Source organism: Hakea prostrata, chromosome 5 (genome assembly GCF_041222555.1).
Source record: "Hakea prostrata isolate BN-2017 chromosome 5, UWA_Hpros_2, whole genome shotgun sequence".
Taxonomy (NCBI): Eukaryota; Viridiplantae; Streptophyta; class Magnoliopsida; order Proteales; family Proteaceae; genus Hakea; species Hakea prostrata.
This window is the reverse complement of record NC_142604.1, coordinates 58,604,740-58,617,716: the sequence shown is the minus strand read 5'-3', so window position 1 is coordinate 58,617,716 and position 12,977 is coordinate 58,604,740. Positions and strand designations below refer to the sequence as shown.

Below are 12,977 nucleotides of genomic sequence, written 5' to 3'. Positions count from 1 at the left end.
CAATATGTGTTGGATGATCTTCTGCAACACGATCACGACCCCGAACAAAATGATCATCACGAACTACTCGATCATCACGATCATTCCGATCGTCACGAAAAGCCCGCTCATCACGAACAGCTCGCTCATCACGAACAGCTCGCTCATCACGAACAAGCTTGTCTAACAGTTGGTGAGTGAGTTCTCACTCCTGTAACCAACCTTGTATTCGAATCGGTTGTACTTCCTTGCGGTCCGTCAAACGGATCGTCCCGCCTGGGTAGATCGTCGACTCTCCTAGGCACTCAGTCACCTTCACGAAAGTTCTGACCGATATTCTGATCTTCAGTCAATCTCTGATCCCGTGGCAATACACGCCTTCCTGCGTCGCGATGATCAGGTTCTTGTGGTAATACCACTCGTCTGGTTAGCACACAGAGTGCTTGATTTACGTCCAAAAGTTGGACTTTCAATTGATCCAATTGATTTTGGAGTGTCTCTGGAGGATTGTGTCCCCCTTGACCGCCATCTACTTCGAGAGGTGGTAAACTTCCCTGAGGAATATCTGGATTATTTACTCCAGGGATTTGGACACCAGTATCGCGTTGTGCAGCGGCTGCTGCTGCGGCTACTGTTGCTGATCTAGTCACCATAGCTTTCTGAATCGGTTCCCTAAAACGGCGCCAAATGATGCGTCCAAAATCTGCTCAGCCTTTAGATCTCCTTAGAATGACCTGCAAAACGAAAGTGTCAGATGTGGCCCGACCGTTGGGGTCAGGAGTCCACCTCCGAAGGCTAAGTCAGTCGATGAACTTAATCACAAACGGCTCTGCTAGAAGCGCAGAGCTAAGGAATGAATAACTGGAATACGATTTAGATCATAAGCCTCTTGAGTGTTTACATCCAAATGTGTGTGTATGGATCGGGATCTCTCCTCCCCTTACCTTGTAGGTAAGTGGTGTTTATATAGAGTGTACCTTCGAATCTTCTTCGTTGGATGTATTTGAGCCTTCTTCGGATAGTCGTTGGATTCTAACAGTTAGATCCGTTGAGCGATAGACTTCTACTAGTTTGAACTAGTAGAGGACTCCTGAGATAACCTCACGGTTATCCGATGATTATCCCTTCAATAGTGATAAGTGACAGCCGCCAAGTTGTGTCTGCCATCATTAGGGTAATTAACCTAATCCATAAGTTTGGGTTAGGGCGTGCTTGTTGGAATTTATTAATATAATTAATAAATTAAATGCCCAAGGGCAATATTGGAAACTCACTATTAGGGCGGTTACAAAATAGGGTTATATATTTTGGTAACCACCGCATTAGTGAGTAAGTGTGTGATTCATTCGTACGAGATTTATCTCAGAAAAACGGCAGCTCCATCTCTCTCTCCCTCTCTCCCTCTCTCCTAGAATCGCAGGCCAAGGAAGCTTTTTTCCTTTCCTCGCTTTTGATCTTCATTCCATTAATCCACGGCATTTGGGTTGTGGATATCATTCCCTTTCCTAGTGATTGTGGAATCGACCCGGTAGAGCTTTGGTGGTTGAACGAGAACGTGGATCTAGACTTCCGCTGCGAATACTTCATAAAAGGGAAAGCGAATCCAGGTAAGGAATCTTTCCCCCATCAATTAATTGAATTAAACTACTTTTGGAGTACGTATTACCAACATTGGCATCAGAGCCACAGGTTCCCACGTTTTTGTTCCTCCCCATTGTTTAATTTTATTGTATGGATCCAATGGGAGGATCAAGGGAATACGGAGAATCCAGGGTTTAATATGAAACCCATGGGAGAATTGATAGGGTTTTTGGAAATCCTTAATTTTGATTCGGATCCGAGTGGGAGGATCTTGTGAATTTCCCTAATGAAGATTTGCATGAATTGATAATCCATGATGATAATTTTTTGTTAAGATTTAATGCTGGATTTTTTTCATGTGTTCGTGGATGTTTTTCCTTTGAAAAAAAAAAATCGTTAAATGGGGAATTGACGTTTGTGTACCAGACGGATGCTGAGACGGTGAGCCGTCTCAGAATCCGTTTGGTCACAGAAGCCAGACGGACTCTCAGATGGTGCGCCATCTCAGAATCTGTCTGGTCACAGGAGCCAGACGGACTCTTAGACGGTGCGCCGTCTCAAAATCCGTCTGGTCACATAATGCCAGACGGATCGTCTGGTCCTGGTGAGACGGGCAGATTCTGGCGGCAGATGGACTCCGGGACGGAGAGCCGTCTCGAATCTGTCTCGACGGATTGTCGGACGGTGATCCGTCTCAGAATCCGTCTGAGTTTTTTGTCCAATTTTGAATGTGTTTCTATTTATTGGACATCTATGGCTCACAATCTATGTGATGTTTGAGCATTAAGGGCCTAATGGGGCCTAGTGGGAGCTAATGAGGTAGAAGTGTTCTGTGTGAACCACCTTATAGCTTGAACATGATTGCATGTTTTATTTTAATAAAACTATTTTTTATTTATGGGTCTATCAATCATGTTTCTTGCATGGAATGAAGCTAGTGTATAAGTCTATGTGGGTTTGCATGAGAATTTGATTGAATGTTTTTTAGCATCTCTTTTGGTTTAAGTGCTTATCCCATAGGTTGACTATGCTAGTGTGATTTGTTGTTGCATGAGTTGTGTTTTATGCTAGATTTATTGAACTCATTCTTGTATGTAATATCTCTAGAAAAAATGGCTGCTACCAAGAGCATTGTTGCTGACCTCACTAAAGGAGATAAGCTGAATGAGAGGAATTATGACCTCTGGCACCGAAAGGTGCAATATCTCCCTGGAAGAGCAGGATATGCTTTGGAGACCATAAACCAGGACCATGAACCCACCCGAGGAAGGTACCACTGCACAACATCGCAGGGATCTTGAAACATACAATGCTTGGAAGAGAAAAGATCGGGTAGCCAGGATTACAATCCTAAGCTCCATGAGGGATGACCTGATGCTTCGTTATGAGAAGCATAGGACTGCAAAGTCTTTGTGGGAGGCTGTGAAGTTCCAATATGGAGGGACTTCCACCACAAGAGGCCGCCAGCTCGGACTCACCTTTGACGGTTATAAGATGCGCCAGGGTCACACCATGAGGCAAGCATATAACCATCATGTCTAACATGATTAGTGAGTTGAGCGCATGTGGGCGCCGGAAGACCGATGAGGAGCAAGTCTCCGCATCATCGGGTCATTGCCAAAGACTTGGGAGCATATGAAGATCTTCTTGACTCATACTGATGAGGTCAAGACTTTTGATCAAGCTGCCAAGCACCTTGAGCTTGATGAGGATCGGATGTTGGCCGATGCCCCTCAAACTGATGTGTTTGCTGCTGAAGCTAGCACTAGTAAGGGTGCAAGCTTCAAGCGCAAGAGAGAGAAAGCTCAACCTCAACGGTCCAAGCAAAGTAACCAGGGTGGGAACAAAAACAAGAGTGGCCCCAAGCGTTCAAGGGGGACTAGTGCTGGCAAGAAGAAATCAGCTTTGATTTGCTTCAAGTGCCGAAAGCCTGGTCATTTTGCTCGTGATTGCACTAAGCAAGAGGTATGTACTGTGTGTTATACCTCATCTTGTTATGTAACAAGTTCTACTATGCTTGCTGAACTAAATCCTTTGTGGATTGTTGATTCAGGTGAGACAGAACACATAACAAGGGAACGCTCGAGCTTCGTGGAATACCGTCGTATTCCAAGAGGAAGCAGAAGAATAACGATGGGGAACAGCTCAAGCGTGGAGGTTCATGGCATAGGCACATGCAAATTAGTTTTGCGAGGTGGCCAGACGCTGTTACTCCATGATGTGCTGTATGCTCCAGACATTCGGCGAAATTTTGTTTCTGTTATTTATCTTTTAAGACATGGTTTTAGAGTTGTATTTGAAAACAATTCTTTGGTTTTGTATCTGGGTGATACAGTTTATGGTTATGGTTTTCTCAACAATGGTTTCATTGTATTGGATACAATTGATTATTCATTTAATTCTAGTAGTGCTTTTGTTTGCCAAAATACTGTGTGTATTGATTCTAATTTGTGGCATGCTAGACTAGGACATATTGGCTTAGATAGGATGAACAAAGTTGGCAAGAGAAGGTCTCTTAGGCCAAGGTTCACTATCCGATTTGCCAACCTCGTGAGTCATGTCTAGCAGAAAAGCAACTAGAAAACCATTTAAAAAGGCTTTGAGAGCCTCTCTTCCTTTAGAACTTATCCATTCAGATGTGTGTGGACCCATGAATGTGCATACTAGAAAAGGACAGTCTTATTTCATCACATTCATAGATGACTATACAAGGTATGGTCACATTTATCTAATTTCTCATAAGTCAGAAGCTCTGGAATGTTTTAAGAAATTCATGAGCTTAGTTGAGAATCAGTTAGATAAAAGGATTAAAACTCTTAGAACGGATAGAGGTAGAGAGTATCTCTCCGATATGTTCAAAGGGTTATGTGATGAAAAGGGGATATCTAGACAACTTACTATTCCAGGGACTCCACAAAAAATGGGGTTGCCGAGAGGAGGAATAGAACCTTGCTAGACATGGTGAGATCCATGATGGCGCAGAGCAAATCTACCCATCTCTTATTGGGGAGATGCTTTGCTGATTGCGGCCTATATCCTCAACAGAGTTCCAACCAAATCAGTTCCTTCCACACCATATGAGTTGTGGACCGGAAGGAAGCCAGATTTGAGTTACTTGCGCGCATGGGGATGTGCAGCATATGTTCACTCTACTTCTCACCAATATGGAAAGCTTGGACCCAGAGGAAGAAAGTGTATCTTTGTGAGATATTCTGAACCCTCAAAGGGCCATGTCTTCATTGGACTAGATGAGAATGAGAGGAGAACGGAACTTGAGTCTAGGGATGCAACATTCTTGGAGAATGATTTTCCATCTCTTTCAGGAGTTAACAAAGAATCATCGGAATTCTTTGAGATACAAGATAGTGGTCTTGTCACTCCAGGGATTCAGATTCTGGATAATGAACCTGGGGTTCATCCAGAAGATCCTAGTGGGAGTGGGAGTGCAGATGTGATAGCTACCTTAGACGGTGAGCGATCTAACATGCACTTGCGCCGTAGTGGGCGCGGGCTAGTTCCTCGTCGACGTTTCGACATAGAGGATGAAGCCTACATGGTAACTCCTGAAGAGATCGACTGTGAGATGACTTCAGTCGATGAGCATGAACCAAAGAGCGTGAAGGAAGCTCTTGTGGGGTCAAGCTCAAATGAATGGTTGAAAGCAATAAAGGAAGAGTTGGAGTCGATGAAAGTTAATCATGTCTGGGACTTGGTTGACTTGCCGCCAGGCCGAAAGGCAATTGGGAACAAGTGGGTTCTCAAGATCAAAAGAAAGGCGGATGGATCTATTGAGAGATTCAAGGCTCGTTTAGTGGCTAAGGGCTACACCCAACGAGAGGGCGTTGATTATGAGGAAACTTTTTCCCCTGTGGTTAGGTTTGCCTCAATTCGCCTCATACTAGCCATTGTTGCTCAGTTGGACTTGGAGCTTTATCAGATGGATGTAAAAACTGCTTTTCTCAATGGAGAACTTGAGGAAGAGATATATATGGATCAACCTCAAGGCTTTGAAGCAAATGGACTTGAGCGCAAAGTGTGCAAGCTTAAGAAGTCCATATATGGCTTAAAGCAAGCATCTAGACAGTGGAATGTGCGCTTCCACCAAGCTATGATGGAAAATGGTTTTTCCATGCTTGAGGAAGACCACTGTGTTTACACCAAGAGATCGATAATAATTATGTCATTTCGACACCGTATGTAGATGACATACTTATGGCTAGCAATAGCAAGGAGCTATTGGAAACCATTAAGAAATGGTTGTCCTCCGTATTTGATATGAAGGACATGGGTGAAGCAAGCTATGTGCTTGGTGTCAAGATTGTTAGAAATAGGCAAAAGAGATTACTGGGTTTATCTCAAGAGACCTATATTGACAATGTCTTGACGGAGATACCAGATGCACAACCGCAAACCAATTGATACTCCAAAGGAGAAGGGTTTGCATTTGAGCCTTGATATGGGTCCTAAGACTCCAGAGGAGAAAACCAAGATGGAAAGAGTTCCATATTCCGGTGCGGTGGGTAGCCTAATGTACGCTATGATGTGTACTAGGCCGGATATTTGTTATGCAGTGGGTTTGGTTAGTCGGTACCAATCAAACCCGTGCATAGAGCATCGGAAAGCGATCAAGAGGATATTGAGATATCTCGGAGGAACGAGTAACTACATGTTGTGTTACCAAGGATCGGATTTGCGGTTAGTTGGCTATAGTGATGCCGATCGGGTTGGAGACATCGATGAGCGCAAATCAACCTCTCGGATATGCTTTCTTGCTGAATGGCGGGGCCATTTCGTGGTGTAGCAAGAAGCAGGCTTGTATATCCCTCTCGACCATGGAAGCAGTATGTGGCATGCTCAGCTTGGTTCAAGAGGCTGTTTGGTTGAGGAGATTCCTTCGACATACTGGGATTGTGATGACATCCAAAGAGGCTGCCCTTGTCTACCGTGGATAGTACGGCAGCTCTTAGCTATGTCAAGGACCCCAAGTATCATGGGAAGACCAAACATATACAGTTGAGATATCACTTTGTTAGAGACATTACATCAAGGAAGAAAGTTATACTTAAGCACATATCTACTAGTTTGATGGTAGCTGACCCTCTTACCAAACCTATAGCCAAGGATGTTTTTATTTCTCATGTAAAATCCTTGGGCTTATGAGATTGTGACTTATTTTTGTACCGAGACTTTCTTATTAATGAGTAATATGAGTTCATTCCAGCATTTTTTTTATTCACTTTTCGTGTGATTGTGTTTTGCTAGCATAAAACAAGATATGTCAATAGGCAAGAGAATGGCTCACTCACACGAGCATTCGCCTCTCGGCGCCTTGGAGGCGAGCGAGAGATGAGACAGATTGTGAATGACTTTGTGTAGGTCAATTCATAATCATGATGTCGCCTTGATTTGGAATCAAGATGAGTTTCTCTATTGTAAAGAGAATCGACATGAATGTTCCCACTATTCATGTTGCCTATAGGAGTCAGTGCGAGTACTTTATGTGGCGCTAGGGTGGCGACAATAAAGAAACTCGGGTTAGGCGCAAGAGGTTGCGACTAGACTAAGACCCGTATGGTGTTGAGATGGACATACGTTCTATTGTATATAGAATGCTCCACCATAGCACATATATCATACTATGTGTGCTTAGCGATCATTGGAAATGAGAGGATGGATCCCCGCTCCTCTCATTGTGTGAGTCCTGGACCTTATGGTCCATTAGTGTTCTTAGTGACTTTCGACGACATCATGAAACGAAGGGTTGATGTGGCTACTTTGGGGTGTTACCTATGGTCATGATAGATTCGACCTAAAGGGGCACTACCGGGAAAGGAGTCAATCCTAAGTGTAGTGATGGTCTGGGGCGAAAGGAAAGGTTTGATTCAACCGCACCCTAAAAAGTGTTTGCCGGCGCCAACCGTATGTGTTACAAAGTAGTGAATATTTTAAGGACAAGAAGGTGATCTCTCGGAGGGATCGAGATACCTTTAGTCTGGTGAGTTTGAATAAACCTAGGACACTGTGTTATACTAATGCTTATTTGATTTGTTTCTATGAGTGATGTGCCATTCTGGCCTTCTGGGAAGGTTTCTAGTTTGGGGCTCACGCGTGTGTATATCACCGGTCGCACAACCCATTTTGCCAGTATGACTTGTGGATATTAGTGTCCGGGGACACAGTGGTCTATGTATCCGGGATACATAGTGAAGAGATCAATATATATGTATATCTGGAATATACATGTGTGTCCTGGGACACAAGAGGTCTATGTATCCGGGATACATAGGGAGAGAGATTGAATGTGTATATCCGGGATATACATGTGTGTCTCTGGGATACATTGAAAGATTAACACTTGCCCTTGTGCAAGTGGGAGCTGTTGGAATTTATTAATATAATTAATAAATTAAATGCTCAAGGGCAATATTGGAAACTCACTATTAGGGCGGTTACAAAATAGGGTTATATATTTTGGTAACCACCGCATTAGTGAGTAAGTGTGTGATTCATTCGTACAAGATTTATCTCAGAAAAACGGCGGCTCCATCTCTCTCTCCCTCTCTCCCTCTCTCCTAGAATCGCAGGCCAAGGAAGCTTTTTTCCTTTCCTCGCTTTTGATCTTCATTCCATTAATCCACGGCATTTGGGTTGTGGATATCATTCCCTTTCCTAGTGATTGTGGAATCGCCCCGGTAGAGCTTTGGTGGTTGAACGAGAACGTGGATCTAGACTTCCGCTGCGAATACTTCATAAAAGGGAAAGCGAATCCAGGTAAGGAATCTTTCCCCCATCAATTAATTGAATTGAACTACTTTTGGAGTACGTATTACCAACAGCGTGCTTGTGGCTGATTTAGTTTTCTTCCTCAGCAAGCTATCTCCTGGACTCGGCTCGCTCCGAAGCGAGTTGACTCTCTTCGCCTCGACCGGAGTCGAAGGTCAAACCAAGCATGAACCAGGTTCGATCATATTTTCTCCACATCAGTAAGTAATCTGTAGCATTCTGCAATTTTTTTCATTGCTCAAATTATCTTGCTAAGGAGTAAAACCCATCATGCCTTTGATAAAAGAGTTCCAGCATTGGGAACTTGATATAAAAGGGTTGTATCCAGTGCACAAGTCTCCCGTGTGCAGCTGATTCCAGGAGGGTCAAATGCATGCAACCTTACCCCTGTTTCCAGGGCTTGAACCAGTGATTAAATATTCAGCAAGTTATACTCGCAATAGTGCAACATATCAAGCGTTCCCAAGATCTCTTCTTAGAAGCACTCCACACTATTTTTTCTGAGCTGAACCTTTGGTATTTGAAGTATAACGAACGGTATTGTATAAGGAATCTTCAACTACAATCTTATAACACTGAAAATCTCTAATTCATTCTCCAGTGCGTGTACTGGACATTGTAGGCTCTTCTGGTTTCTTGAGCCTTCATATTCCAGGCCGTCCAAGATTAAAGAACTTATTTGTTTCATTTTCATACAAGGCATGAAGAAGATTATCTTGAGTTAATGGTCGTAGTCGGCAGTGTCTCGATTTCTCAGGGTTCGGTTTAAAGTGTGAAGAGTAGAACAAAAAGGGAACCATTTATCAAACGGTATAAATATCCCAAACCTATCTTTTAAGTCAAGTTAAGGAGTCTGAATGCTACCGAGTCTGAACTACGGCATCTAGGCTCAAATAGTGATATAATAAGTTCACAGTGCTGAAAAATAATTTACATGATTTATATCAAGTACAGAACATTGGGAGAGTTTGTACAGAATTCCAGGATTAACCAACTTCTTATCATTCTAGTATGTGTAGTCAGTTCAATAGAATACTGATTCTGATCAGTACTTATTGGTTTCACTTTGCAAAACCAAAACCAAAACCAAAATCATAACTGAAAACCGGTATAATAATCCGTTCAATTTGTATCAGTATAAATGGTTAGGATTTGTAAGTCACACCCTTGTATCTGATTGGATCTTCTTGTAATTTTTTCAATTATATTCTTGTTCCTTTGGTTAGCTTCTTTTGACTGCACTTAGCCTCTGTTTTAAAGGTAAGCTTCTATTTTTTCCCCTTTGACTATTAAGTGTAATCTTGCAGGATGATCATTGGTGATGAAGCTGATGGTGTTCCTGGACTTCCAACATGTTGCTCCTGGCTTTGATTGCAAGACACCCTTGAAGCTCTTAAGGAATCATGGTTCGTTAGAAAATTTGCTAAATGCAGCTGCTGTCAGAACAGTGGGAAAACAGTGTGCACAGGATGCTCTTACCAGGCATGCTGATTACCTGAGGATGAACTATAAAGTTCTTAGCCTAAGAAGGTATGGTGTTTTTTGTGATGCCAATGTGGCATTTCTTTTCTCTTGTAGGCACTCTTTCTTATGACTTGTTGCATCTGAGTTTGTGGTTTGACCTTTTGTACAAGGATGTTGATGATTCTCTTCAGGAGGAATGGTTATCTGTGAGAGATACAATGATGCTGTTGTCCTGTCCAAATTTTTTGAACTGTTGGGTGGAGGGGAAGACCTCAACTAGCAAAAAGGCCTATTAGCTTTTACATCAAGCTCCAACGTTTTAACTTATGTGTAAGGTACATTAAATAGAAGGATATGCGCAGCATGCTTTAAGATAGACCTGCTTTGAGTAATGAAGTAAGGAAGATTATTGGAATCGATAGAAGAATTTCTTAAGATCGGGTATTGTCAGGCCTTACGATGTTCACTGGGGAAGAAAAGAAACTGGGCAGCAATGACCTTGATCTGAAGTGGAGTTGTTGCATAGATTCATATTCCCATGTCATCTGCGTATGTACTACCCAATTTTCTTTGTTAAAACAAGTCTCATTTCCTTTTGAAGAGACATAATCTTCTGATGTTTCAGAGAGATATTTCAACCACAAAACAAGCATCACCAGAGTAAGGGTTTGTTGTTTTAACAAACTTATAGTCCTGTTGGATCTACTGTAAGTAATATCATTCACCCAAAAAACTGTAAGTGACATCATGGCTTGATGTGGGTTTTCTCCCTCTTCATTTCATTTGTTTTTCTTTGTATATAATTTAGATAATTTATCAAACTGATCACTGAACTGGATATCACTGAGACATGAACTGTATGGGAAAGGGAAGCTGGAGAGATAGCTGAAGATATGCCTAATGATCGTTTTCTGGGTTTGCATATAGAGCTTTGATTGACTCTGGAGCTGTAGAGCTGATTAAGCAGGGATTATTCTTCCACATGAAATTGAAATGCATATCTTGCTGTACAATGACCTCAAAGAGATGTTACTGTTGTTTGAAGCTGTTAGGCTATGTTTTGAATTAGTTAGTGTGTTGAAGATATTACACAAAAGAGTCTTGTAACAAAGAAGAGATGAATAAAAAATTTAAAATCGTTTCTTGAACCAACAAAAAAAATTCCCTGTCAAATGCTCCATTAAGTCAAAGATAGCTCTGAGAGGTAAGAACCGAGGAAGAGGATCACTTGATCCTAACAAGCGAGTCCATGTAGGCCTTCAGATCGCCCAAATTATATGAGAAGTTTTTTATGTGCTCTTTCACTGTTCTTTGCAGAAAGGCTTCTCAATTGTTTTACTTGGAGCAGCATTTCAGTTCAAAATCAATCACCTATTTGAAACCCTCATGGCCTCAAATCATTTTTTAATTGAGGTTGGATCTTCTACGCATATGAAGAGGAAATGATTCAACTCACAATGTTAAATTCACATCATGTGTGTGTAGAATTTTTTTTACCATGTGAGTAAAGCCCCAGCCACCCTTCCCGGAAGAAAAAAATTTGTGAACAATAATTGATTTTGACACCTTTTGCTTTATGTGAATAATTTTCCCATATACACAACGCACTTACTAGGAGCGAGAGAGCATATTATAGCATATGGCCTACGTGTCGGGTAATAAATACCACCAGATAGGGCAATCAACAAATAAAGAAAACACAAAAATTTACGTGGAAAACCTTTAATGGAAAAAACTATAGGCAAGAGAGAAACTCCACTATTTAAATAATAAATACAACAGGGAGAATATTCTTTTGAGATACATTACATAAGGAGGGGGAGGCTTTCTTTTATAACCTCCTCCCATCCCTTCTTGTCCCACATCAGGCGATGTGGGACTAAAATTTCAACAATCTCCCACTTAGAGATTAGATTGAGAACCAATCAATCTTCACACCGTTCTCTATCTTGCCACCACCATGTTATCTACATCTCTGTCAAGCCATACAAAGATCTGCACCAAATGAACTTGCCAGTATTGATTACCTTTGTCAATGTATCTACTAGGTTCTCTTTTGTGTGGATTTTCTGTATATCCACCCTTTCGTCTTCCATCACTTCACTAACAAAATGATATTGTATTCCTACGTGTTTTGTCCTGTAATGAAAAATTGGATTCCTTGCAATGTGCAAGGCACCCTGACTATCACAATATAAGAGAATCTTCTCTTATTTGTGCCAAAGTTCTTCCATGAATATTTTTATCCAGATTGCTTCTCTACAAGCTTGTGTAGCTGTTATATACTCAGCCTCTATTGTAGACAGTGCTACAACTGTCTATAGTTAAGATACCCAGCTCACAACTCTTCCTGCAATTGTAAATGCATAGCCAGTAGTGGATTTCCTTTTATCAAGATCACCTACAAAATCAGAATCAACATATCCTCTGACAGTAAATTCAGATCCTTCATAACATAGAGCAGCATTCGATGACTTAGTCATACTTGCAGTTCTTAACATGGCTCTCGTTCTTTCGAGTAGAGTTCTATTCATCTGCTCCGCTACTCCATTCTGTTGAAAACTGGAAACACATATGACTTCTTCTTGATAGGAAACACCCAACATCTTCTGGAATAATCATCAATAAAATATACAAAGTACATCGCTTCTCCCAGAGATGTAACCGGTGCTTGCCATATATTAGAGTGAACTAATTCTAGAATACTTTTACTCCTAGATTCAAATGCATTAAACTTCAATCTATGCTACTTACTTGTAACACAGTGCTCACAAAAAGGTACTGAAACCTTTGTGAAGCCCGGGAGTAATTTCCATTCTGCGAGAACCTTCAACCCTTGCTTTAACATGTGGCCCAATTTTCAATGCTCCCAAATCCTAGATCCAAGAATCAGTGAGCTCCAATCTATCCTTGGCTACCGTTGCTAGTTCGCTGTAATGAATATCTCCTTTAGCAACGTACACTTAAGATGTTTCTGCTTTATCTACACTCCTTTTGAATTGACACTCATTTCTCAAGTGTCCCATTCTGCCACAATTATAACACTTGAAATTCTTCTTACCGCTGGATTTTGACCTTCCTTGATTGTGACTCCCACTAGAATCACATTCCATTGATCTTCCTTGTGTTATAGACAGGACTTCCGCTTCTTGTGATCTTGCCTGTCTATC

At 41.6% G+C, this 12,977-nt stretch overlaps 1 long non-coding RNA gene across 2 annotated transcripts in view; it reads left to right on the top strand.

The window, feature by feature from the left end:
• LOC149016799 (uncharacterized) overlaps positions 1-11,316 on the top strand; it is a 40,479-nt gene extending 29,163 nt beyond the window's left edge. For both annotated transcript variants that reach the window (XR_016173374.1, XR_016173375.1), the window contains 2 exons: positions 9,651-9,873; positions 9,978-11,316. This is a non-coding gene — a long non-coding RNA (uncharacterized LOC149016799). The remainder of the gene's footprint in view (positions 1-9,650; positions 9,874-9,977) is intronic.
• The last annotated feature ends 1,661 nt before the right edge of the window (positions 11,317-12,977 follow it).